The following is a 25851-nucleotide window of genomic DNA, read 5'->3' on the forward strand; positions in this document are numbered from 1 at the left end:
GCGTCCCCCACACAGGCATCATCACCCCCTGCCTCCCTGGGGGAAACGGAGTTCCCGGAGTGTAAGGCACCCCACTTCTAAGGGCCGGATGCCCCTCTGCCCTTCAGCCCACGGGCTTCTCCCGGGACAAACAGCCCCATTAGCGTGTCACTTCTGAGCAACACCCAGGACGCAGCTGTGGCTCAGAGCCTCTGGACGCTCGTCCTGGGAAGCCTTTAGAACAGAAAGAACTCTCTGTGTGAAGACTTCATTTTGTCCCCAGATGGTTCTATGGAAATGGGTCAGCCGCTTCCCATGAGAATCAATTCAAAACGCCCTCCGAGCCTTTCTGCCCAGCCACCAGCGCTGGCAGCGACCTACCGAGGGTATCTGGTGGGACAGCAGCTTCCCTGCAAAGACCCTCGGCCTTCCATGGCTTTCTGTGGCCCTCCAGAATGCAAGGCCATTTACTTGGCCACATCAGGCCTGACAAGTTTGTTAAAAAAAAAAAAAGAACAAAAAAAACCCCAACACCCCATTCGTAACACTTTAGAGTGTATCTGGGTAAATCCAGAAACACCTTCTACCCCAATCAGAAAGCATTGCTTAAACCATAAGGAAACCTGTGGCAATATATTAACATGCCCCAGGGAGCTGGGGATACAGCCCGTTAGAAGGTTCCACCCCAGGCTTTTCCCCAGACCTGTGTTCTCTGCTTTTTCTTAGTGATACCCCCGGCAAGTCCTGGGAGGGCGCGAGGACCGCCGGCTCGGAGGAGGCTGGGCCTACAGTTGCCTTTTGGGATACGGTCAGAGCAAGAGTAATAAATGACTATGTGAATCAATCAATGCGTTCATAAATAAAGACCCAACACTACACCATGACCAGTGCAAGAAAGTAGACTGGCATAATTTAAAAAGATTTTCAATAAGGGTTGAAACACAGTTTTTTTTTTTCTTGCCAACGCTCAGTTAACCAGGAAATTAAATCAACACGAACAGGAGCCTTCTCGTTAATGGCAGCTTTTCTGGATTGCGGTAATCATGCTCCTTAATAATACTGATAATCCCTGACATCTGCATGGTACTTTATTCTTCTCAGAGCACTTTCCAGCCATTATCGTATGTGGTGCCCGGGCTAGCCAGGGAGGCGGGCTGGGCCGGGCAGAGCGCCCTCCGTCTACAACCAGCGGACTGTGGTAAAGCTGGATGGCGGGGGACAGAGCCTGGGCTGGAAGCCAAGGTTCGGACTCCAAATTCAGGGCCTGCCAAGACATCTGGTGCCCTCTTTTTGCTTGGCCTAAGTGCTTTCCCACCTCACATTTCACTTTATCTTTGCAATATGCCCAAGGAGTAGGTGGGTTGGGTAGACATGTTCTGCTCATCGCACGGATGGGGGAGCCAAGGAGAAACGGGTTGATACACCCAAGGCCCTGCTCTGAGTTCTTCCTACAGACACACTGGCCTCCCCAGGGTTGCGTCTGGGCTGGGGGCTCCTTCCTGAGCCTGTGCCTGGCCAGGTGGCAGCACCAGCCACTGAGCAAGACAACAGAGGACGGATCAAAGGGCTGCAGGCTCCCCAGGCCCTCCCTGGGGGCTTCCTCTGATCCCAGCCCCGAGCAGGAGCCCGGCCCTGCGGGAAGGAGCCAGGATGTCAGCCGCCTGGGAGATAAAAGGGTTGCAGTTTCCTGCCCCACCAAGCTCAGCCTGGGTGCTTGGGGAGGCTGTCGGGGGTCAAGGCGGTGGGAGGGCAGGCAGGAGCTTGGGGAGCACAGGGCCACGTTCACCGTGCACCCAAAGTTTCAGGAAGCTCTGTCCCTTCTTCAGGGCCTAGCTGCATTTCTGTATAACCAGCTTCCATCTAGTCTCTGAGGACAGGCACAAGGATCGCCTCCTCCTCCAGGAAGTCTTCCCTGATACCCTGCCCTCCGTACATCCACCATAGCAGGATGGAGGTTTGTGTCTTCACAGTCTGTGGGCCTCCGCCTCCTTGACCTCCTCCACCACAGGGACAGTGCCTGGCAATGATCGGTGCTCAATTTCGTGTTTGTAGAATTGAATTGGGCTGTCTCAGGACTCCCCATCCTTAGGCTTCCCAGGCCTGTGTTCTGCCGACATGTGGCTTCAGGTTTCTGGGTCTACAGAGGGCAGAGCGGTCTTTCCGACTCCTAGGAGGCTAAGAGGCAAGGCTGGTCCTTACCCTTGTCTGTCTCTAAGGCCTCTTTGAGAATTGGATGAGGGCTGTGGATATTCCAAGTCTAGCTTCAGAAACTACCCAAGGCACATCAACACTGCATTTCAGGGGTTCACAGAGCCAGTGGCCTGTGCGCCCCACATCTGTAACTACTTTTTTAGGGATTCTAGATCTACCACTGTTCCTGTTGAATCGGGGAATATGCCCAGCATGGAAGCTTTGCTCTGGGCCTGGGCTGCTCGGTGGCCTTGATACGCTTGGGGGGAAGGTGCCAGCCCCGGAAGGTTCAAGGAGTCTGGGCTTGGGGTTAGGGGCTGCAGGAGCAGGCAGCATCATGGTCTGTGTCCTCAGCACAGATTTCATCCTAGGGCCTGGGGATCCTGCGTCTGAAACGCCCGAGCTGAATTTTAAGTGATGACTTCCTGGCTGGGGCTGGTTTTAAGACACAGAGTGATTGAAGTATTTTTGGAAATTTGGGGCACACATCGCTTCTTGGCAACACGATGATTTTATTCATTAGCTGTGTATTTTATTGGGTGTTTTTGGTGGAAAAATATAATAGCCAGAGAGTCCCACTGCATCAGCTTCGTGGAGCGTTCATAAGGGTGTCGGGTCCTGGCTGAGGGCTGCTCAGGGGCTGGAGAGGTGCTCGCCTGTGCCCAGCTCCGGGGGGGACCCGGCCCAGGACGCACCCCAGCAGACCCGCCAGGACTCTGGATTCCGGATGGTTGTGCAGCCAGCTTGCCTTTGTCTTCCCCGGGCCGCTTGCATGTTTCCTGGGGTTTACCACCCAGGTCCGGTCTCACAGGTCGGGGGGCACACGACATCCTGTCCAGAGGCTCCTCCCTGGGCGACGGGACTCCTGTGAGCACACTAGAGGCCGACCCCCACAAAGAGAGCATGACCCTTGAAGATGAGCCCCCTGAATGTCCAGGAGGCCCGGCCTGGTACCAAAGGCCTAGAGGAGGGAGCCCTGTGGGGATGGGCTGTGGCTGAGAATAAGTAAGAGTCTCAGAGACGTTCCAGAACATTTTGGAAAGTGCAACGGACTAGGTGATCCATCCTTCCTTTTGGTGCCTTGAGCTCCGCATGTGCAGGTGGAAACAGCCCCCACAGGGCCCCTGAGAGGTGTGAAGTCCCCTCTGGACAGGAAGACGTCCCGCTCTTCTAACTCCCACGCGCCACCAGACCAGGCCCCAAACCAAACCAAACTCTGACATTTTTCCGACAGAATGACCAGAGTGAAGCTAGCAGGCAGTTTATCCACTTAAAACACACTCCCTCTCTGCGGCAGCCCCTCTGTCCTGATTCTCCTCTGAGCGCATGGAGACTCCCCTTCCTCTACGCCTCCCAGCGGGGTCCTTGTCCTTCTCCTTTCTCAGTGACCTCATGCGGCTTCGCGGCCTTAACAACCACAGTGCGGTGCGGATTCCAGCTTTCTCTCCCCAGCCCCACCTCTCTGCTCGGCTCAGGCTCATCTGTCCGACTGCCCGTTGACAGCCCTTGCTAGGGCTTCCAAAGTACCCCTGGCTCGCAGGGCCGAGCCTGATGTCCCCAAGGCCCGCCCGGCCCACCCGGGCCCTCCCCCAGCTGTAAACGTCATTCTTTCTTCTCACTCCCTCCCCCTCCAGAGCCAGTCCGAACAAGTTCTGTCATTCCTCCCACCCACTCTGTCCCTCCGCTCCCTGGGCCCTCACCTCTGCCGCAAGGACCGTCCCTGGCCTCCTCATTTCTGCTCTGGCCTCCCTCCCCACCCATTATCTCAGGCCAGCAGCCATGATCCTGTGAATTGGGCCAGCCTCCCTGGCCCTTCAAAGGGAGCTCACGTTCCTGACATGGTTATGGGACAACCATCTGTTTCTCCCCTGGTCTCACACTCCCCTTGGCCCACCCACCTGGACACTGCCATTCCCCAGACGGCCTGTTCTCTCCTGAGCCCTTCTCCAGCTGGTGTGCTCCGTCTGTCCCACAGGGCCTGCAAACCTCACCACCACCTCCGCGTGCACACCTCACTCTGAGACCCCATGGAATAGGTACCCCACTCCTGCTGTCCCAGCACCCCTCACCACTTCCTGTTTGGCTCTCACCCCCATTTCTGAGCTCTGAGCACCTACTGCTTGGCCTGTCTTCCCAGCCGATGTATGAGCCCCGCTGGCTAGGCTCCTGCGGTGGCTGGCTCCCCAAGCCCAGGGCCAGCACCTGCCGAGTGCCGAGGGTGCAGGACAGCTGAGCGGCCCTTGGGGCACGGGCCAATGAGCCTGCCAGGCAGCCGACCTCACTGGGGGAGGCAGCATGGGGACAGCTGTCTCTTCCCTGGTGACTCAGCATTGGGCACCCAGGAGACCCCCAGTGTGTCTTCCTGAGGGACGTACAGACTCAGGAGGAGGAGGAGAAGGAGGAGGTGTCTGTCCTCTTGGAAGTGGGGTGGCAGCACCTGAGGGGGCCCAGGAGCCCTTAGCTCCTTGGTGGGAGGCTAAGCTGGCCCCTTGACCCAGTGCCACCCCAGTTTTTATCTGAAAATGTGAGGTTTGGATTTGCTGGTCGACCTAGTTCCGGACTGCCAGGACTCTGCGGGGCAGAGATGCGTATGGAGGCTGAAGGTGGTGGAAGCGTGTGTCCTGGGGGCCAGAGTTAGTTGGTCTCCTAAGATACCTTTTCCAAATGGCATATTTCACCTGACCCTCGGGGACAAAGGGAAGTCTAGGGAGAACAAGTCAAGGACCTTTACGTCCAAAAGCACAGGAGGGGTTAGGAATGTTCCGGAAAGGGGATGCTTTGCCAAAGTCACACAGGCTCCTTTACGGCAGGATTTGTCAGTCTTTCCGACACCCTGCTTAGGAGGATAGCCTCATTCGTGTTGCAGTAAACAGGCTTTCCAAGCTTATTTGAATGTCAGCCTGAGTGCCTCTTGGGACCCTAGTGTTCTCTGGAACACAGTTTGGGAACCATTGATAGAGTTCAAAGCCAAAGGAAATGACTGTCAGCAGCTGCTGGAAGACAGCCTCCCACCCCCAGTTCCTTGGGTCTCTGGGGCGTTGAGGTTTCAGATGCCCAAGAAGTGCCCCCTTTCCCCCAGCCACCATCCCTGGCCCGGCCCAAGGCTCATGTGACATTTGAGCTGCTTTCATCTGACCACCGAGTTTCTGAGGAATCCCTGCCCTGATTTGGTGCCCTGTCCACATGGCTCTCCCCTTCCTGGTTGCCATGGCCAAAGTTCCTCCCCTTACCCGGGGTGGGACTTCCTTTCGGGAAGACTGGAGCAGAGGGGGGGTGAGGTGGGGGACTATGTGTCCCCTTCAGTTGTGGGCTCGTCCCTCCTGACCTGGGTGCCCTGGGCCACTGGGGTCCTGTGGGGAGAGGCAGGTGGGAGATGCTGGCCCAGCCGTGGGGAAAAAGCATGGCTTCCCATTTAATCTTCTTAATGACTGGTGATGAAATTTGAGAGAGGGAGACTGCTTTAGTCAAGAAAGAATCCCTGCTCCCCCTGGGCCGGTGGCCACCACCGTGTGGGCGCTCAGTGGCTGGGGTGGGCAGCAGCCAGGGCGCCAGGAGCAGCACTTGTGATCCAGATTAATCTGCAGTGGCCCCTGGGGTAACTAGGGTTTTCTGGACCCTCGTGCCCGGAGTGAGTGGGTGCAGCAAACAGCCTGGGAGAGCGGCAGGTGGAGGTGGGCCGTGTCTCTCCGATGGCGCCCACAGGCTTCCTTAGCAGAGACCCCGCCCGGGAGAACCGGACTTACCCTGCATGGAGGACTGGACCTCAGGCCAGGGCTGGAGGCAAGAGGGAGAGGCAGAGGAGGGGAGGAGGAAGGAAAGAGGAAAACAGACCAGGAGGCACAGCAGACGAGCCCAAGCTGGTGGCAGCCACGATGAGTGGCACAGAGCCTGGGACGGGGTACTAAACCTTCTCCCAGTCCCCAGAGACCTCCGACTTCCAACCTGCAGCCAGAGCCCCACAGCTCCTCTGCCTCCCGGCTCCGAGAGGTCCAGGGTAGGGCCCAGGGGCGGGTGCTCCAGCGTGCTCAAGCACTTGACCCTCCTGAGCCTCCGTGTCTGCCCTTTAGCATGGGGGAGGACTGTGACTGGCTTTGACCTGGCTGGGAGAGAGGCAAGGCCATAAGGAGCTCAGGGTGGGCCTGACCCACGGCCAGTACTCACAAGCAAGGCCACCGACACTGCTGATTTGAATGGGGGTTCAGTAATCTGCTATGGGTTCAAGAGGCGGGGGGACATTCCCGTGCGCGGGGGGAGCTGAGCCTGCACCTGCTGCATGCAGAGCCCAGCCCCAGGTGTGTAACAGGCTCTGGAATGCACTGCACGTGCAGCGGTGAGCTCTCCACCAGAGGCCCCACTCGGGGCCCTGACTTGCCCAGAGGCAGAGCCTCGGGGGGGGCATGTCACGTCCTCCTCTTGGCCACCGCTGGATTTGTCCACTTCTGGACGCCAGGGGCTCCCCCCAGCCCCGGCCCGGGCTCCCCCCCTCCCTGGGAAGGAGGAGGCCCAGAGCCAGCACCCCTTCTGCGGAGGAAGCAGGACAGCAGTGCAAGAAGTGGTTAAAAATGCAAAAAGCTGTTGGTTTTGATAAAGAAAAATGCAGCTGCAACATCTGTTTGACTCTTGTTTGCAGCTTCATCAACGCTAAGTGGTCGATAAATCAGAGTGGCATGGCGTTCCGTTTCTTCTGTGGCTCAGTCATTAATCTCGTGCCAGTTCTCATGAAAAATGAAGGAGAGAGGCTGTGTGATAGTGAAAATGTATACGTTACCCAGAAAGTCATAATAGCATGTAATAGTGCCATACACCTCCCCACTTGCCGCTGGGGTGCGGGGGTGGGCCCGGCGCACGGCCGGCCCGGGGAGGGGGACAGAGAGTAACTCAGCTCAAGCCTATTCTATTATTGCCTCTGTCATGGGAGCCCCATTTATGCAGATCCCAAAAGCCCCACAAGCCTGATCCTAAGAGGCAGAGCCTTCCCTGTACCTGGGTGCTTCATAAATGGGGTAGATGCCCATAAAACAGGAGTGCAAAGCCGGCAGAAAGAAGGGCAGGATTTATTAGGGAATGAATAAATGATGATACCAGGCGGCTCAGGGCTGTGGGTGTCACCGCGCTGCAAGGCAGAGAAAAATCCTCTTGCCTGCGCTCCAGCTGCCCGGGGCAGCCTGGCCTCTCTCCTCTGCTCTGGATAAAGCCATGGCCCCATCGGAAGCGAGACCAGTCATGGGACCCTGGGCAGGCTCCAGTTCTCTCCCCTCGGTTCCCCACTGAGGGCTGCCAGCAGGCAGGCTGAGGGTCGTGCCGGCTGGAGGACACACAGGAACTGTGCTCCCTGGGGAGGGCCAGGGCGGGCGGGCCCGGCTGCCTAGGTCTCCTGCAGGCTGCTACCCCCCTTCCAGCTCTCTCTTCTCCGCTGCCACATTTTACATCCTCGCTGCTCCTCGGGCGGCAAGGGAGCGGGGGGAGGAACGTGCCCGTACCCCCAGCACACACCTCCCAGTGGGTACCTCTATTTGCAAAGATCGCTTTCTGAGCGTCAGCTGCATGCCGGACCCCACCTTCAAGCCCCACTGGCGACCCCTCACTTAGTCCCTTCAACAACCCACAGTTGCCGGTGCTACTGTTACGCCTTCCAGGGATGGAGACTCTCAGTGCTCAGGATGCTGTAACTCAACCCAGCCCCGAGTCCCACGCCTCCCCTCCGCCTGGTCCCTGGGGCTCCAAGGGGACTGGCCAGAGCCGGGGCGGGGGGATGGACAGCTGTGGGTCCAGCCTCAGTGCCCCGGGCAGCAGCTGCCCAGGTGGCGTCTGCCCCAGAGCACAGACAAGTCGAGGGAGCCTGGGCGGGTCATGCAGGGCGCTGGGAGCTGAGGGCAACAGGGCTGGGGCTGGAAGTCCTGGCTTCTCCGGGCGGGGCCGAGGCAGCAGATCCCCGGTCTCCACATCAAGAGCCTCCACAGGACACGCCCCGTGTTCAGGCAGGGGTGTGAGATGGGGCAGGGAGACAGCCGGGAGCGGAGCACTTGGCGAATGGGGGCAGACCCAGGTCCCCAAAGTTGGGGGTGGCTAAAGGCCCCAAAACAGAGAAAGGCGGGAGAGAAGGAACAGAAAGAGCGGCTCTGGAGGTGAATAGGTGAATAGGTGAAGCCAGTGGGTGGCGCAGTCCCCTGGAGCCAGACCTCGCCTCTGCCCCAGTGGCTGGGACACAGACAGCCTCCCTGCTCCCCAGCTCGGGCCCCGCAGGGCGGGGGGACCTTGGGGTGATGCCCAGTGGGGAGGGCCCACAGGGGGCCTCCTCTCCTGCTCCACGTGGGGGCAGAGGCCGGCCGCTCTGGGGGAGCCCCCGCGCCCCTTCTGCCGGGCTGCCGTCATCAAGCCGCCTGCACCACGGGGCGTATGGGGCCGCAGTCCTTCCCCGCTTGGAGGGAGGCTGGGAGGCTTAATTAGTTAATGTGGGTAAAGTGGTCTGAAGATGAAAACCCTGGGTAATTGCCGAGTGCCGCCGCTGCCGTTGTTATTACACAATTACCAGAGTTTTCCAGTCTCGGGAATAGACTTAAACAATTTCCACCTGGCGCGGAGTTCCGGGAGCCGTGCTCGCTGAGCTGCCGGCCCGCGCTGCCCGCTCCAGCCCGCCCGTGATGCGGGAACCCGCGCCTGGCACGGCCCCGGCCACCTCCGGGACACCGGGAGGTGCTGGCGGGAAGCGGGGTCACCCCCCCACCCCCCCATGCCCGCGCACGTAAGGACGCGTGGGCTTCGAGAGGTGCCAGGTAGGCCACCTGTCCCAACCTTCCGGAAGCCTCTGAGGAGGTTTGACTCAAAGGCCCCCTAGAAGGTCAAGCCGTCCTGCACGACCACCGTGGTGGAGAACGCTTCACCAGGCCGCCAGACCTGCTGCCGAGCGCACCTGGGCGGGGTGGGGGGCGTGTGGGCAGCTTTCCGGACGCACGCTCGGAAGCCTTGAGGTTCACGGTGGCGCGGGGCCAGGCCTGGCCTTATTTAACGTCGTTACAAATGACCTAAGGGAAGGAATGCCCAATAAAATCTCATTTGCAGATGACGCTAAACTTTTATGGGTGACGAAGTGCCCATAAAGTGCCCGAAGTTTGAGATGGGTCCTGAGAGGCTCTGGCGGGGTTTAATTAGTGGGTGCAGAGCGACAGACAGAGCCCATTGTGGGCGGCGCGCAAGGCGGTGCGCTGGGGAAGAGTAAAACAAATTGGCTGTGGAAGCGGGAGGGCCCGGTGCCCTCGGCAAACCCAGGGAGACCACTGGGGTTCACGGATGCCAGTGTCCAAAGTCGTCGCTGGGACCAAAGGACAAAGCCTGGTGAGCTGGGCGCACCCGGGAGCTAGAGTCAGAGTAGCAAAGGCTTATTACAAACCGTCATCTGGACTAGTGAGTGCAGGGAGGGCGGGGGGCTACTGATGGAGGAAGGGCAGTGGCCACGGGGACACCAAGATAAGGATTTTTCTGGCCAGAAAGACAAAAGCCAAGAGGAAATGCAATTTACGTGTTTCAGGTCAGAAAGGGGAGAAGGTGAATGTGTGCTTTTTCACCAGATCCCCAAATGCTAAGAATAAGGGTTTTCCTTGGAGCTCAGGACGGTAATTTTCGCACAAACAAACTCTGCACAGTGGGCAGTTAACGGGCAGTTAACCTACGAGACTCATTATCCCAAGGGGGGACATGGGCTGAAAAGTAGAAATAGATTTTTTTAATGGGTGATATTAGTTCCTGGGTGGCTGATCTGTAAAGGGTTATGGAAGGAGGTCAGGATGTTGGGGGTCATCTCTCTCTGGGACCCAGATCTGGGGGGCACCCCCCGGGTGGGATCCAGGGATCCTGGATGACAGGCTGGGGTGCTCAGCCTCTGCATGTCATTTCCCACTTGCAGGGCACCTGCCAGGGATGCAGGGGGCTGTCACCCTGTAGCTGGCAGAGCCTGAGCTTGAATGAGATTGTTGGTTTTTCTCCGGCACTCACCTTGAACTCATTTTTGATTTATTAAAGGTCACAGCAAGAGTCCCTCTAGCCAGCCCTGAGGTAAGACGCCTTGGACCTTTTGCTGAGATGCAGAACTCTAGGGAAAGGGTCCTGCTCAGGGTTTGAGGCCCTGGCCCAGTGGGGACCGAGGGGGAAGCCTCAGGGCTAGCAGCATGGATGCTTGGTACTCAGGTCTTGGGGGCTGCAGTCCCTATTCCTCACAGCTCTCCCCTCCCAGGAGCCACATCCGTGGGCCACATGATCCCCTTCTCACCAGCCTCTGGCTGAGACTTGGCTGTGGGCTCCTGGAAGACTAGAAGCCAAGCCCATTGCCCTCCCCTCCCTGTCCCTTCCTCTCCAAGGACATGTGCCTCAGTCTCGCTCCCAGGGCTGGTGTCTCTGCTCAGCACCGTGCCCCATTAGGCAGTGAGTCAACCCCATCAGATGACAATGGCACCAAACAATCATCCAGGCATCTGACGTGCTCTGGAGCCTTTCCTGTCCATCTGCTCTTCACAATAGCTCTGGAGGAAGCCGAGCATGTGCCACAGTCCCCACTGGCCACATGAGCCCCTTCGGACGGAGAGGTGCCACATGATCTGATCAGAGCTCCAGGGCTAATGGGAGGCAGAGCTGAACATGACTCTACTGCATTGGTGTTCTTGTGATAAAAGTATCCAAATGTACTTTAGGGAGCAAACCATCTCTCTCGGACTCAGTCCAGGGAGGGGGCGTGTGACTTAGGCTGGCCGACTAGAGCCCTGCATTCTCTGGGCCATGATGACTGGCCATGAGTCCCAACCAGAGGCAATCAGAGCTAATCCCTGGACTTGGCTGGAGCCAAGGGGGTAGGGATGCTCTTTTCTGCTGGACCTGAGCCTGGGAGGATGAAGCTTCATGCTGCTGGAAGCCATCTCTTGCCACCAGGGCATGGAGTCCAAGAAGGAAGCCAACATGGAGGTAGAGCTGAGGGAAGGAGACACCAAACCTCCATGTTATTGATTGGAGGCTCCTTGATCCAATCATGCCTGAAGCCAGCCACCTCAAGACTTTTCAGTAACTCAAAGCCCCAAATTTTCTTTTATCCTGAAGCCAGTTCAAGTTGAATTTTCTGTTGCATCAACTAAACAAGAACCTTAACTCCTAAACAGATATGTCTTCCTTTTGCTAAGCCACTCCTCTCTCCACTCTACCGTTTAGACCGTCCTCTGGTTCCGACAGCAACTACAGTCACTGTGATCGCTGAGAGCTACCATTTATCTAGCACTCATACGCTCCAGTGCTGGGTGCTAAGTGCTTCACAGGCCTTAGCTCATTTAATCCTCGCCAGGACCCCACGAGGTAAGGACTTCCTATCATTATCTCTACTTTACACACCAGGAACATGAAGTGAAAAGAATCAGGTCTCCTGCCAGAGTGCCACCTTGAACCCAGGTCTATGTGATGCTAAAGGTGACAGTGACATGTGCTTTGGTTACACCTGCCGAGGTTCAAGTCTGGGTTCTGCTACTTCCCAGCTGTGGACCTTGGGCAAGCCCATCTCTGTGCCTCAGTTTTCTCACCTGTAAAAGGTGGGGAATACTGCTACCTACCCCATGAGGTAGTGAAGACGAAATGAGATAAGCGTTTGAACACATTGAAGCAGCCAGGTATTATCGTGATCGCCTCTCAGACCCGTGTGACTTCATCCCTCGGTATTGCTACTGACCACCTGTCCCCAAGATCTCACAGCACTTGTGTGTGGAGCGAAACCAAGTTGATTCAGACATTTCTTATTTGGGAGGTGTAATTCCCTAAGACAGGAGCCCATCGAGGCAAGGTTAAGAAATTCTTCTCTGACACTGAGGAAGCATCATGAACGCCAGTGGACAGATACTCAAGCCCTCAGAGAGGTTTTGATGAGCTAAACATGGGTCATTCTTGTCCAATCATGAAAATAGGATCTCAGAAGCAATTCTTGATTATCTTCCAAGTGCTGGAACAAAACAAAAACTACATTTCTCAAGAAATATTCTGTAATTTAAGTGTCCATGAATTCAGGGACACACCCACCCCGGCCACATCCTGTCACATGGTGAGAACGTGTGTGGTTCTCCCTGGCCAAGGGGGTCGTCTGCAGTCCTCAGCCAGATAAAACCCATGCCAGATGACCTCAGGGCTTCCAAATTCTTCTCTAAGAATTATTGCTTACCTCCTCATCTGGATGCTTTATATACTTTAATTTGTGCGTGAAAGATCCTTAAGGATCCTGCAAATCATGGGCCTCCTGGAATCTTCTGTGTATTCCTCTTGGAACAGAGGATGACTGACGTGGGAAGAAACTTAGGGGTTGTCCAGGCCAACTTATCTATCCTCTTCCCTTTCCAGTTGGGAACACTGAGCCAAGAGAGGATGTGACTTCTAATGTCACCCAGTGGAGAGGGTGAAAGTGAGGTCAGGCAGCCATACCCAACTCCCCACCCCCTGCTGGCTTCCTACTTTTGTCCCCTCCTGGTTTTCAGAACCAACCCAAAGCAATGATTTCATTTCCCTTGCTTTGCAGAAAGTACAGCAGGGCAGAACAGGCGGATGTTCACCCCATGTGGCATTCAAAAAAGCGGCTGGTTTCCCGGCCAATGCCCTTCTTTGCAATCTTGACCATGAATAGGCTCCTGAGATCCCCAGTGAGCTGGACGGGGGCACTGTGCTTCGCTCTCAGAGCTCATGCTTTCAGGTCAGCCTCTGCCTGGTGGTAGTGATGGTGGGGCAGGTGCTCGAAGCAGGGAAGTCTGGGTGGCTGGAACCTGGGCCACCCTCCCTCTGCTCTGGCGTAGCATCTGGGGAGCCCCTCCACTAAGTCCTGTTAAAGACATAAACCCCCAAGGCTCTCCCTTGACTGACAAACGGACTGAGCATGGAGGGAGCAGAGGATGAGTTGTGCCTGGCCCACCAAGCATCTATAGGATTTTTATGCTCTGGCAACTGTAACGGTGAGATTCTAGCAATTGTTTTAGAGGGAATCATGATTAAATTGGGCTGTATGTTTTTTTAATGTGTTCCCCAGTTCCTCTTTAATACCTTGGTAGGACAAGATAAAGTGTAATCACTGAAGTAATTGCAGCACTCAACAGTTTATGTCTTGAAAGAGTGACTGGGGGTTAACAAAGCCACTGCAGGGCGAGGTTTGGATTAGAAATTACAGTTTTTCTTTTTGTTATTTTCTTTTTAAATCCCTCTTTATCTTCCTCCTTTCTCCAGTGGCTCCTGGAGTTGGCTGATAACCTGTAAGCCTCCCCGGGTAATAACGGAGCTTGCCGCACTAATGACACAGGCAAATCTGGGGAACGTCTCCTCTGCAGAGTGGCTGCAGCAGGCCCGCCCCTTCCCCAGAGCCCGTGCCCTTGCAGGCGACGCTGGCCCGTCCCCCAAACGGGCAGGGCTTGACATCCTGAATACCAACACTGGTCAAGGCCTGGTCTCCGTGGTTGCATACTGCGGGCTGAGCGCTGGGCTGCCCCATGCTGGCCCCTTGCCAATGGCAGAGGAGGGTGAGCCCACCCACTCTGATGCCTCCTCCAAATGTCCCCCTCTCCTGGCAGGTGCCAGAGGCACTGGTGGGGGCAGGGGGGTTGCTGTGGCCACAGGGAAAGGATGACCCTACTCCTCTTCAGATGGCGCGACAGAGAGACTGGCCGTCCTCCAGCCTCCCCGGGGCATCTCCAAGCGTTGTGCTTGGAGAGCAACACCCACATTTGCAGGTGGGGGCAGAACGGGAAATTCCAGAGGGATCACATGGCCACGGCTCTCGAGGCACTCACTAAGGCATGGCTGATGTCAGCAGAATGGAAGGAGGGCAGAAATGTGGGAACAGTGAGGCTTTCTCTCTGTTCCCAAGGCCATTGCCCCAGTCTGGTCCTCATCACCTCACCCACACCACTGGCACTGGCCTTCTCATGGGTCCCATCTGACTCTCGGACCCATTTTCCCAAGTCCCAGCTCCGATGGAGCGACCTGCTGCTGGCCTTCCAGGACTCCTCATTTTCCGTGAATTCAACCCACCAAGATAACAGTCTTCCACAATGGGCCAGATCTCTTCTGCCTACACCTCCACGCACCCTCCTCACATTCCTGGCTCGGTCCTTGGGACCACCCAACCTCTGCCTACGCTGCTCCCTCCACCCCATCTCCGCCAGTCCCCATCCCACCTGCTTGTCCAGACCCAGCTCCGATGCCACATTGTCCTTGAAGCTTCCTTGGACACTCCCAACCCCAGATAACTGCATTCTCCCCAAACTCCCCAAGCAGCCTTCGGCACTCGCATCATTTTCTTTCACTGAGGTTTGGGCTCAGGTCTACATTCCTCCTTCAGACCCCAGGCTTTCTGATCCTGGAGTCTACGTCAGAAGGAAATTCATTCCTCGGGAGACGGCCAACAAGTACTGGTTGAATCAACGGCTGGTTGACCACATCTGCCTTGGGGGTGGTGGGCAAGGGGGGGCACCCAGGATGGACCGCTCGCTGGGGGCTGGGCTGTGCCTTTGGAGGAAAGCGAGTGTGTCGGCCTGTTGGCGGATTGTATACCCTCCATCTACCCACCACCCTCTCCTCCTACCCACCAACCCTTCCTCCCTCCCGCCATCGCCAAGGCAGAGTGAATGAAGCTGCATGGGCAGTTCTGGGTCCTCTGCGTTTGAGCTGATTAGACTCTCCATGCACACACACACACTCACACACGCCCCTCAGCTATGAGGCCCACAGCTCTCTCTCCTTGTTTGTTTTTAGGTCTCACCACGGCTGCCTTGAAGCTGAGAAGACAGACGCTGGGCCGAGGGCCTTGGCACCAGCCCAGGGTAACTGGGACACCCATGTTTGCAAAGCAAGCATTTGTGAAGTGTGAAGAAATCAGAACAGGGCCGTTCAAAAACTGTGTTTAAATTTTGCTCAAAATGTTCTATTTTGTGTAAGGGGCAGAGTCCCTTTAGAAAAACACTTGCTGGCATTTGCGAACCACTGTTGCCATGGAGCTGTTAAGAGAAGTTAGCTACCCAGGGTCGGCAATTAATTCTAGTGGCTGTCGGTAAAATGAGCCGGTAGCTCCTTTCGGAAAAAGCTGCTGGGTACGGGGAAGCTGAAAGGTAAGAGCTGAAAAAATACCTCTTCTGATGGAGGGCTTTAGACTCACTGGAGCACGGTGCCTTTCTTAGCTCTTTCGTTATGCTTCCCTCGCTGTGGAGGAGACAGGGTGTAAGTGCTCGGAGCCCCCTGAAGACAAGGCTTTCTTTTCTCTTAGTTCCCTTGAGAGAGGGCTGGGGGGTCCTAGCTCACCACTCACCAGCTGGGTGCTCCTGGGTGGGATACCCAGCCTCTTGGAGGAACAGCTTCCTCTCTGCAGAGTGGGGGTGATGGTAGAACTCACTTCATTCATTCACCCACTCATTCATTCAACAGGTATCCACTCATAACCATGACATGCCAGGGACTTGGTCTAGGTTCAGAGTCTATGGTGAGTAAGATGAAGTTGTTCTCAAAGAGCATGGAAAAGACAAACCAGGCAGATTTGGAGAAAGGAGAAGGTGATTTTGGAAGGGCTCGGTGCAGGAGTATAAAAAGACCGGGCGATGGGTGCTTGAGGTGGGCGTGAAGCGGAGTTTAGCCATGGAACTCGGGGAAAGCATCTGAGGAGGAGACCTTGAGCTGAGTCTGGAATAAGAATCCAGCCCGGGGAAGATCAGGGGGAAGTAAGGGTTCAGACACAGGCAGGTGTGAAGGAAGAGCTTAGGGCAGCATTGGTCAACCCACCCCCACCTCGCTCCTGGGGACATTCAGGAAAAAAGCCATGAGCAGAAGAAATGGAAGGTCCACCGGAGAGCAGAACGCCGGGGCCGGTGAGGGTCACCCTCCGTGGCAGTGGCTCTGCATCCGTCTGCTTGTCCAGCGTCAGCCCGGTGCCTGGCCTGGAGCCAGGCTGGGTAAGTATTTGACGAACACGTGAAACAGTCCAAGAACACGTCAGTGTTAAATGAGCCTCCCCCTTGAACTCAAGACTCAGGGTCTCAGTGGAAGAAAACCTGCCCTTTTTAAGAAGAAATCACCGGGAAAGGCTTCCAGTGGCAGCCAAGATTCAGCACGAGGTGAAACATGCCGTTTTACCCACTCGTGAGAAAGTTACCAAAGTTTAACTTGTTTAAGGTTTGTTCTGAAAAAACAATCTGTTTTGTTGGCCATTTGTTGAATGAAGGCATAAAAGATGGGTTATAATTAAGTCAGCTGTGTTCCGTAGCGGGTACTAACTTTGGAACTAAAAGAAGATAGAAACAGAGCATCCATCTGTTATCTTGCCGGCAGCCAGATGATGGGAAGAACTTGGACTTGGAATCGGACTTTGGCTCAGGCCCCACCTGGGCCACGTTAAACACGGTGTGATCTTGGCCGAGTTACTCAGCCCATCTCTTATCCCTCCCCTCCAAAACAAGGGTCATCACGCCCACCTGACGGGGCCATTGTGGGGGTCAAGTGAGAAAACACCATAGAGCCCCCAACACAGTTCCCAGCAAGTAGTAGCCACTGGGTCATTGGTCAATGACCTCACAAACACACCAGTCTCCGTGCCCTCTGCCCTCCATACCTCTAGGGTCATGAGCTGAAACGGGTCAGTTTTACCGTGCCTTTGGAGGCAAGTAAGTCCCCCCATTTGACTGTGGTTTCTGCAAAACCAAAGGTTTGAAGCTACTCCAATGTCATGCAAGGTCACCCCTGAGAGGATGCCTTGTCTTGTCCTTAGCATAGTCTCTCCAGAGGCGGGGGGCCAGGATGCTGTGGAGCTGCGCTGGTGCCTGGAATTTTGCAATGTACAAAGGCCAGGTGCAAAATCAAAGTGACCTTCTCAGAAGTGATGGTCCCACGGTCAGGCTGTGTTGCAGGACACCCCTGCTCTGCTCTGGTTGCACAGACTTTCCCATCCCTTATCCAGTAAATTTCCAGAAGGGCCAGCACAGCACTTGGCACCCCCCCACCCCCCGCCTCTCTCCTTGTTACTTAAATACACCCAGATGATGGAGAGTGTGAAGCTGTCACTGCCGGGCAGAGGCACCTGGCAGGAAATTAATTTCTCAGCTTCTTATTAACTTTGAGGGGAGTATCTCTAGTGAGCAATGCTGCCAGGATAGGGTTGACCAGGGCTTCCAGCAATTTTAATATTGGAGATTGGCAGCAAAGCATGACCCGCAGCCTCTCTTGCCACCTTCTCATGCTGGCACCTGGCTTAGCAAATGTCTCCAGGGGGAAGGGAAACCTCCCAGCCTCTGAGACTGCAGCCCCCAGTGTAAGTTCTGCTGGTGCTGACAGGTGGCAGTGACCAGATCCTCCTGCTGTGGTCTGCTCCTATGGAATGGAGGGGCCCTGGGGCTCGCCGGTGCCTGCCTCGGTGGTCCTCCCAGTGCCCTTGGCTGCCCTCAGACCAGTGGCCCCTCTCCCTGTGGCCACCCCCATGAGATGCTCACTTTCCCTTGGATGGTCCCCGCCCTGCTCCCTCCGTTCTCCAGCCTCCAATCAGGGCTCCGTGGCCTCGCCTGTTCTTTTGCATCTCTCCGCTCCTGGCCCTGCTCTTCCCGTCACGAGACCGAACATCGACAGTCTCCATTTCTGACTCTGTGACCTTCCTCAGTTCTTTCTCTCTCCCCCCCTCACTCCACCTTCTTCAGCCCTGTTCGTCTTGCACCTGTGCTTGGGGCTGCCTCCTCTGACCTTCCCACCTTCTCATCTCTCCTTCCCACCTTCTTTTGTCAGGGGACCCTTTGGCTTGGTCGGAACGGTCAGGTTCAATTTCTCCAGCAAAACCTTTGACTCTCTCTGACCAACTCTTGAATGTCTTTGTTCCCTAGCTAAAAACCAGCTGATCTCAGCACCAGCCAAGGTTTGCCTTGAGGGCCTTGGCCTCTAAATCCTTTTCCTCTCTTCTCAGTCCCAGATATTGCCTCCCACCCCTCTCTCCTTCCAGCCCACATTTATGGGGTACCTGCTGTGTGAGTGCTGGCATGGAGACAGGGACAAATGAACAGGAGCCTGCTCCCCAAATGCTTACATTCTCCCGGGGGCACTCATGTGGAATAAGGCAGAGTGAAATATTTGTCTGCAAAGGCAAAGGAAAGTTCTGTGGGAGAAGGGAAAGAGAGGTGATGCCTGGTCCTGTGTTTCCCAGCTTCCAATCCCATCTAGTTGGGAATTCATCTTCCTCTCTCCCCTCCCCCCTTGGAGCAAAGCACCATGGGAATGTCCTGGATGCAAGCCAGGCTTAAACACAGCTTCTCAACCTTACAACTGCAGGCCTTTGGGGTTGGATATTCCTTTGCTATGGAGGGCTGCCCCAGGCATTGTAGGATAGTTAGAAGCATCGTGGTCTCTACTACTAAAAGCCAGTAGCATCTTAGAATGGTAACAATCAGAAATGTCTCTAGACATTGCTGAATGTCCCCTGGGAAGCCAAATCTGCCTCCGTTGAGAACCACTGAGCCACACAATGACCCCAGTTTCCACTTACTCTCCAGGTACCACGTTGTTCAACTTTCAAGATTCCAAAAGGGATGGGGAGAGTAAGACTGTCCTTAGAGGGAATGTAAAGGTGCCAGGATTACTTCTGGTCTATTCTGGGGTTCATTTTATCATTACTTTGGTTTTTTTATGCATACATTTCTTTGTGTTCACCATTTAATAAGAACGTTACATGGCTTTATGGTGGATGATGCTGGGTCGTCTCCCAGCATTTCTTCCCCACCAAAATCCCTCCCTCCCCCATGCAGCCATGAGCCTGTGTCTGCAGGGGTTTGGGGGGTGAGGCGGGACCCAACTGGCCAAGTGTTCTCTCATCCCCCTCCATGGGGATTGCTCAAGAATGAATCTATGACCCAGTTCTGGCTAATGAGGCGACAGAAGTATAAGCTTCGGTAAGAGGGTTTCCTACTGGCAAGAGCTGCAGGATCTCCCATCTTCCTCCCAAAATGGTATGTGTGGATGTGACCCTGGACTTGCTGCTGCCATCTTGCTCCCAGCAAGAGCATGAAGCCGCCGTTGAAGACAGCTGAGCAAAGAGTTGGAAAGAACCTGGGTCCTTGGTGACATGACCAAGCCTCTGAACTCTCTAACCTCAGCCTGCACTCCCCCTGACTTTCCTTGTAGGTGATGTCACAGATTCTTTATTGCTTAGGCCAGTTTGAGTTGGGGCAATATCCCCGGGGCAGGAATATCTTGCCATGGCATCATTTGGTAAAGATGGAAAAAGTCTCGGGAGCGGCGGGGAGAGAAGCTAGACTGTAGCTTTTCTCTTAAAGAACCAGGTCTCATGGTCCACTTCTTCCTGCTCTCTTGTGTTGGCCAAGCTGTGAGGTCTGCTGCTCTGGGGGGAGGTTGCATAGCTCCAGGGGCTCCCTGGGCCCCAACCTCCCTAAAATCTGCAGCCAAGATTTGCATCAGTCTGAGATGCAAATTTCCTAACTACATTTAAATAAACCCCTTATTTCCCTTCCTGATGTCTAATCTAAGATCAGGTGAAGAGAAAAAAACAAAACAAAACAACAACAACCACCTTTCTGGAAGAAACGGATGGCTCTAAATTGAAACCCAAGTAACATAACAGCTTTCAAACTGGCATTTGCAAATGGGCTGAGCGAACCTAATTCCATATCAAAGGAATAGGGAAGTATTTTAATTATCTCATTCTCATAATGGAAGAAGAAACTGGTTCTGTGGGAGGTAAACACCCTAAGCCACAAGGTTTCCCTGTAAATTACAATGCTCAACTTGAGCTGACAAGTAGAGGGGACGCTTCTTCCTGTTTGATGGTGTTCCCTGACGTGTGGCCTTTTACTATAGTCATAAAAAGGCAGTAAATTAGGAAGGCGCTATAAAATATCATCAAAACCGACTGGGATCAACCACGAGAAGCCAAATTTCCAGCCAAAGCCTTGAGAATGAGGGAGACATAAACAGCATTAAGCCAGCTCCTGGGGTGGAGCCCCCCGGCCAGGGGAGAAAGCAGGACGTTGCTTCCGAAGGTGCAGAGTTGCAAGTCTGGATGGAGCCACACACAAAGCAGGATGACAGGAGGCTGCAGAATGGGAGGGCTGCCCTCTCCTAGAAAATGGTCCTCCCCTCTGGGGATCTGCTTAGGCTTGGTACCGGCTCCAGAGCCAACTTGGGCTGAGAGTCACTCTTGCCCTTCAACACTCAGCCAACACTTTCTTGAGGTCCTATGTGCCAGGCACTGGAGGCGTGGCTATGGGAGAGCAAGTCCCTGTCTGCAGAATCCCGGTGGGACAGGCAGGTGAGGTGTTAACCATACAGCCTGATGGAATCAAGGTTGGCCGAGGTGACAATAAGGAACGACAGTGGGGATGGCCATGATGCAGCAGTGCCAGGCTGCTAGGGGAGCACTGCATCTCGGAAGCAGACGCAAGTCCATCTGAGCAGTTTGGCAGCACTACTCTGTGCATGGGGCAGGGCTGAGTCCTGCCCAGTCAATGGTAATGAAGGCTAATGTTGACTGTACTGGTCGCAGGCTTCACATGACTTCCTGCACCGAATCCTCCCAAGAATCTTATCAGGCACTGTTATTATGATCTGAGGAATTGGGCTCCGAGGAGTTAGGGAACCTGCATCTGGCCACAGTTTCCTGTTAGAGGTTCCCATGCTAGAACCCCAAGGAATCTCATCTCGCTCTGACCAGCCCGGCTCCAACACTGGATGTATGAATGGTTGAGACTCTTAGTTCTCCATGGGTTGGACTCTTTCGCAATTGAAAAATTGACATCTGAGAGCAGATTTCTTTGGGGAAATCAATCCTGGTCCTGGGGAAATAGTGCCTTAGACCTTAAGGGTGTATGTGTATGTGTGTGTTTGCTAACCAGCATCTTCCGGGTGAACGCTCCCACTGGGACCCTCACCACCCCGGCCTGTGTCTTACTGGGTTAGCAGAGCCAGGGGCCACCCCAAGATCTGAGTACCAGTCGGCCCTGAGGCTGTATTTGCTCTGCTGATATGCTGGCCTGAGAACCTGAGGGTAGAGGAATTCAGGTCCTTCCAGGAATTTCCCTGAGGTCCCAGAGTCTTCCCATGCTCCCCTCAGTTCCAGGCAGGATTGATACGAGTCACTTCAGACAGAAGGACATGTACACTTTCAAAAGTCTGCACAGGAGGGATTGATAAGCCCCTGAAGTTTTCCTTCTGTCTTACCTGATGGTTTGCGGCTATGTGTTTGTGCTCTGGTGTGTCCTCCCCCACTGGAGGTGGGGAGGGAGCCAGCAGACATGCTCTCCTGATATTTATAGCCAGAATCTAGTGACTCCCAGCCAAGGGTGGGCCTTCCATGACCCAGGAATCTCAGTCACCAAGATACAGGCCGAATAGCCCCAGAAGTCTCTCGGCTGGAAACGAAGCTCAAGGCCACCACAGCAGCCCGTGGCTGAGACCAGAGGAGGCCCTGGCCTCATGCCCACCTCCTTCTCTCGCTCCCAGCAGCCACCCTTCCCCTGTGGGAAAGGCTGCTTATAAAACAGAAGGAGCAGGCTCGACCACACTTTGTCCCAAGAGCTCAACCCTCCACATCTTAGAGAGAAAACTTCACTACAGGGGACACCTGTGGGATGGCAAGACTTATTCAGGTGACAGATTTATAATAAACAGCCTTATTTTATAGAGCCCCAGATATTTGCACAAAAATGAGCCCTTCGTATAACTTGTGCCATTTATCTCCCCACTGTCACCTGGTATGTCTCTCTATTTTATTACTTTATTTTCCAGTTCCTCCCTCTTCTGTGCTCACCTCTCCTCTCATTTCCACTGCAGCTGTCCCTCTGGCGGGCCCTGTCTCCCTTCCCTTTCATCCTCTTCCTTCTGCTGGCTAGTGCCCCACACCACCAGCTCAGGGGACTTGGGATCCTCAGAGCACCCCCCCTCCTTCCTCTAGGATTCTAGGGAACAACAGGAATGTGCCAATGGGGAACCACCCCTCCCCAAACACCCTCCCGTCACTGCCCGGGCCTGGCCCTCCTTTTCAGCACTCTGGACAGCGCCCAGCATTGTCACCTCCACACCCTTGGCCCAGCTGGACCCCCACGAGCCCCACGGAGCCACTTAAACCATCCCCCCACCTCATCTCTTAGCATTTCTAACACTACAAAGTAAACCCCAAGTGGTTTCTGACCTTCTGCTACCCCAAGACACAGGCTCAATAACAGATTGGGAAGTGCATAAAGAAAGAAGCCATTTTAATTTCAAAGTTCTGCTGACATTCCAGGGCTCTCAAGGTTTATATAGACAGAACACCCCGCTTGAAATATCACTTTGAATTCTGTTTGTGCAGTCGCGCTTCTAATGTGCTGCTGTTTTGGTTTCCCTCGGCAATGGGAGCCTTTGTGTTTTAATATTCAGAGGCACAAGGAAGCAGGAAAATTATAGCTGGGGACTCCCGGGCTTGGTTCTTCATCATCCAAGTTAAATTTGGCTGAATTGAGGGAAAACATCCTTTTAAAAGGGTGGTAAATGGGAATAATAATCTCTTACATTTACAAAACACTGGGTATTTTCAAAGCCTGCTCACATTCATTATCTTGTTAGATTTTCACAGCAATCCTGCTCAGAACCTTCTACAAATAGCTATTGTAGGTGCCACATATGAATGGCAAGGCTCAGGAAGCCTGCGTAGCAAACGGAGAAGCTGAGGCTGAGGGCATGCATGTGATCAACCCAAGGTCACTCCAAGGCGGAGTGCAAGGAGGGTTAAGGCCAGGAGGTGGCCATGCCAGCCACCTTTTCTAGCAGGCTGCCTCCTTCCTCGTGCCCCTTTTGTGTCTTCAAGCAACCACCAAAGGGTTTCTCTACATGGGGGTGCCACTTGAACCCCTCACTGGGGCTTCCGCCTTTTAAGGGGAATTAAAACCCAAAGCAAAAGGAGAAAATCCCTAAAATTAGCAAGTCTTCATCTACAGAGCATTTATACTTTATGCCAAGAAGTGTGCTATATACTACATCCCTGACATGCATTATTTCATCTGACCTTAACAACTCTGAGAATGGTTTCGTTCCCTTTTACGGCTGAGAAAACTGATGTTCACAGGATTATAGCTAGTCAGTGTTATGGCCATATCCACACTTGGGCAGCCTGCTCCAAAGCCTAAGCTCCCCATCCCCACGCCATCCACTTCCTGTTTGTGTCTCAGGGCAGTTTTTAGCATCAGACGTGGTAGGGGTGGGGTGGGGGCCGGGTGTTAAGCCTGCTTTGCCCTTCCTGTGAGAGGCCAGGTTCTTTCCCTCCCTGTGGCTGCTCCTGGAGTGAGATCCAGGTCCTGAGGCTGCCCCCTGTCTGGCATCATGCCCTCCTGGATGGAAGTCACTGGACCGCCTCCCTCGCATGGCCCAGTCATTCATGCAACATTGCAATCATGCCAGCAAACATGCTACTGCATGGATGGATGAATAAATGAATGAATGAGGAGGAGGACCTGACTCTGCAGGTGTGCAGAGTGGGGCAGGGCAGCAGAAGGACATGATGCACCCCCTTGCAGCAACCCCTCAGCAGTGCTGACAGCCCCTGACGGCCAAGGTGAAGTAGACGCAGCTGGGCCTGGGGCTCCCAGGGTTCAAGGTGAGTGAGGAGGGTGTGAGACTCAGAGGATAGCACCCGGGTCCATCAGATAAGCCTGATTTGACGTTCACGATCTAGTTGGGGCCGGGCAAGCTGATGGTGCATCATTCCAGGCTCTGTCTCCGGGGGTGGTGTCATTTATAGGTTCTTGAAATTTGTTACTGTTGATAACAGTGACGAGCCATAAATTTCTCCAAGTGAGGAATGTTAATAACAGAGGAGGCATCTTTTAAGTGGTGGCTTTGGGGAGGCTTCAGCATGTCAGTGCCAATGGGGCTGCTATTGCCACTGTCATATATCTGGGAAGTTATTCCAGGAAGGTCGCCCGGTGACTCGATTGTCATTATGTACAAAATATTTCAATTTTCTAGAATAGAGTTGGTTCTGGCGTCAATGAATCTTCATCTTCTCTCCTTTTTATGTCTCCCTGTTTGTCTCTGGGGTCTGGTTTTGTGTGAGCAGGGGAAGGTGGCTCAGGCTGGAATGGGATGCTCCACATCAGAACTACAAAGGGGGAGAGGGTCAGGGGATGTGGAATGAGCCCTCTGGGGGACAGGGGGGCAGATGGGGCCAGCTCAGGACCTGAAAGGAGCCCCCTCACATGCCTTTGACCCCAATTCGTCTGCTCCAGCTAAACTGGTCCCTGGATGCAGCTTGCACCTTTGGGCCCCGGGGTTTTGCTCACATGGTCATTTCTCCTACCAAAGTCCCTTCCCTGCCTGTCCAGCCTGCCCCCACCACCCATCACTCTCCTCTGACCCAGAGTCCGTGCGGTGGTGTGATTCATCTGGCACTTAATCACGTGCTTTCCCCTGCCGCGCTCCCATCCCCACTTGGCAACAGGGCTTAAATCTTGTTCTATTTAACTTGTCCCCAATTTGTCACCACCTCCTTGTGGGCAAGGACCATATCATATATGCTTCTGCGGTTCCTGAAGAGGCCGGCTGCTGCAGCTTCTCCTCTGTGCCTCCTCTCTGTCCTGGCAGAGCAAACCACTGCCCGTTCCCCACACCTCAGCAATGGCTGACCGCCTCCGGGAACCACCCCGGCCGGGCTGGGGCCCCTCCTGCGTGCTCTGGGACCAGCCCGGGCCAACCATCATCACATCCTGCACCCACTGCTCAGGACTCTCCTCCCTCCTTGTCTGTTCATCCCAGCACAGCGCCAGGCACACAGTGGGTCTTGAATAAGTGAGCAGATAAACAGTAGCACTCCAGCGGGGGGATCAGCTAGGATTCTGGGCTTTGCTCTGCATTCCAATTCCAAGGTGAGAATGACTGTGTGGCCAGATACCAGTCTCATGTCCAGCCCCAGGTCACCCATGGATTAGACACAATTGCCCAATGTCTTCGTGCTCCCTCTACCCAGGTCTATGGGGTGTGGGTCTGGTTGGGCACCTGCTGATGTCCTGGGGGGAGGGGTGCAAAGACTTCTAAGATGGGGTCTCTGCCTTTGGGAAATACACACTTGGAGGGGAGACCAGACTGGCACACATGGAATGATTAACAAAGAACACGGACCCTCTGGGTGGAGAGGAGCAGCCTGGTGGTGGGGGGGAGGGTTTGGGGGTTCCTAAGGAGAAGGCATTACTGCAGGAGGGGGCGCCAGGCTGGAAATCTGCTCTCACAGTCTCCATGTATCCTTTCCACTGCCTTCTGTTCCACTTGAACCTTTTCTTTGAAATGCCGTATTAACTTGCAAAGGGCAGTCACGTCCTCCAAGGGCCCCTGCAGGATGGCTCCAGCCCTTTGAGCGCTGGCCTTGCTTTGAGTCTGGCCACTGCATGGTCACCAGTCTCCCAAAATGTCAAAACGGCTCTGCCTGGCAGGCATCTCTCCACGCACCCACAGTGAGCTCCGAGCAGGTGTGGCCATCATGGTCACAGGCCCAGGCAGGGTGTGGCAAGGCAAAGAGTGGTGAGGACCTGTGGCCATGCCAGGGCAGGCCACAGGGGAGAGGCGGGAGAGCCTGAGGCCACAGCAGCCCTCCCTCTGCCCCGGCACACCAGTGCAGCTGGGGAAAGGCGTCTGGCAGGTGAGGCCAGGAAGAGCCTTCAGCCTCATGCAGCCCTTGTCAGACTC

General features: G+C 54.8%; 1 protein-coding gene across 12 annotated transcripts in view; it reads right to left on the minus strand.

Annotated features, from left to right (window-relative positions):
* CAMTA1 (calmodulin binding transcription activator 1) overlaps nucleotides 1-25851 on the minus strand; it is an 843552-nt gene that overhangs the window by 103124 nt on the left and 714577 nt on the right. The gene's annotated exons all lie outside the window — the stretch shown is intronic.

Source organism: Halichoerus grypus, chromosome 5 (genome assembly GCF_964656455.1).
Source record: "Halichoerus grypus chromosome 5, mHalGry1.hap1.1, whole genome shotgun sequence".
Taxonomy (NCBI): Eukaryota; Metazoa; Chordata; class Mammalia; order Carnivora; family Phocidae; genus Halichoerus; species Halichoerus grypus.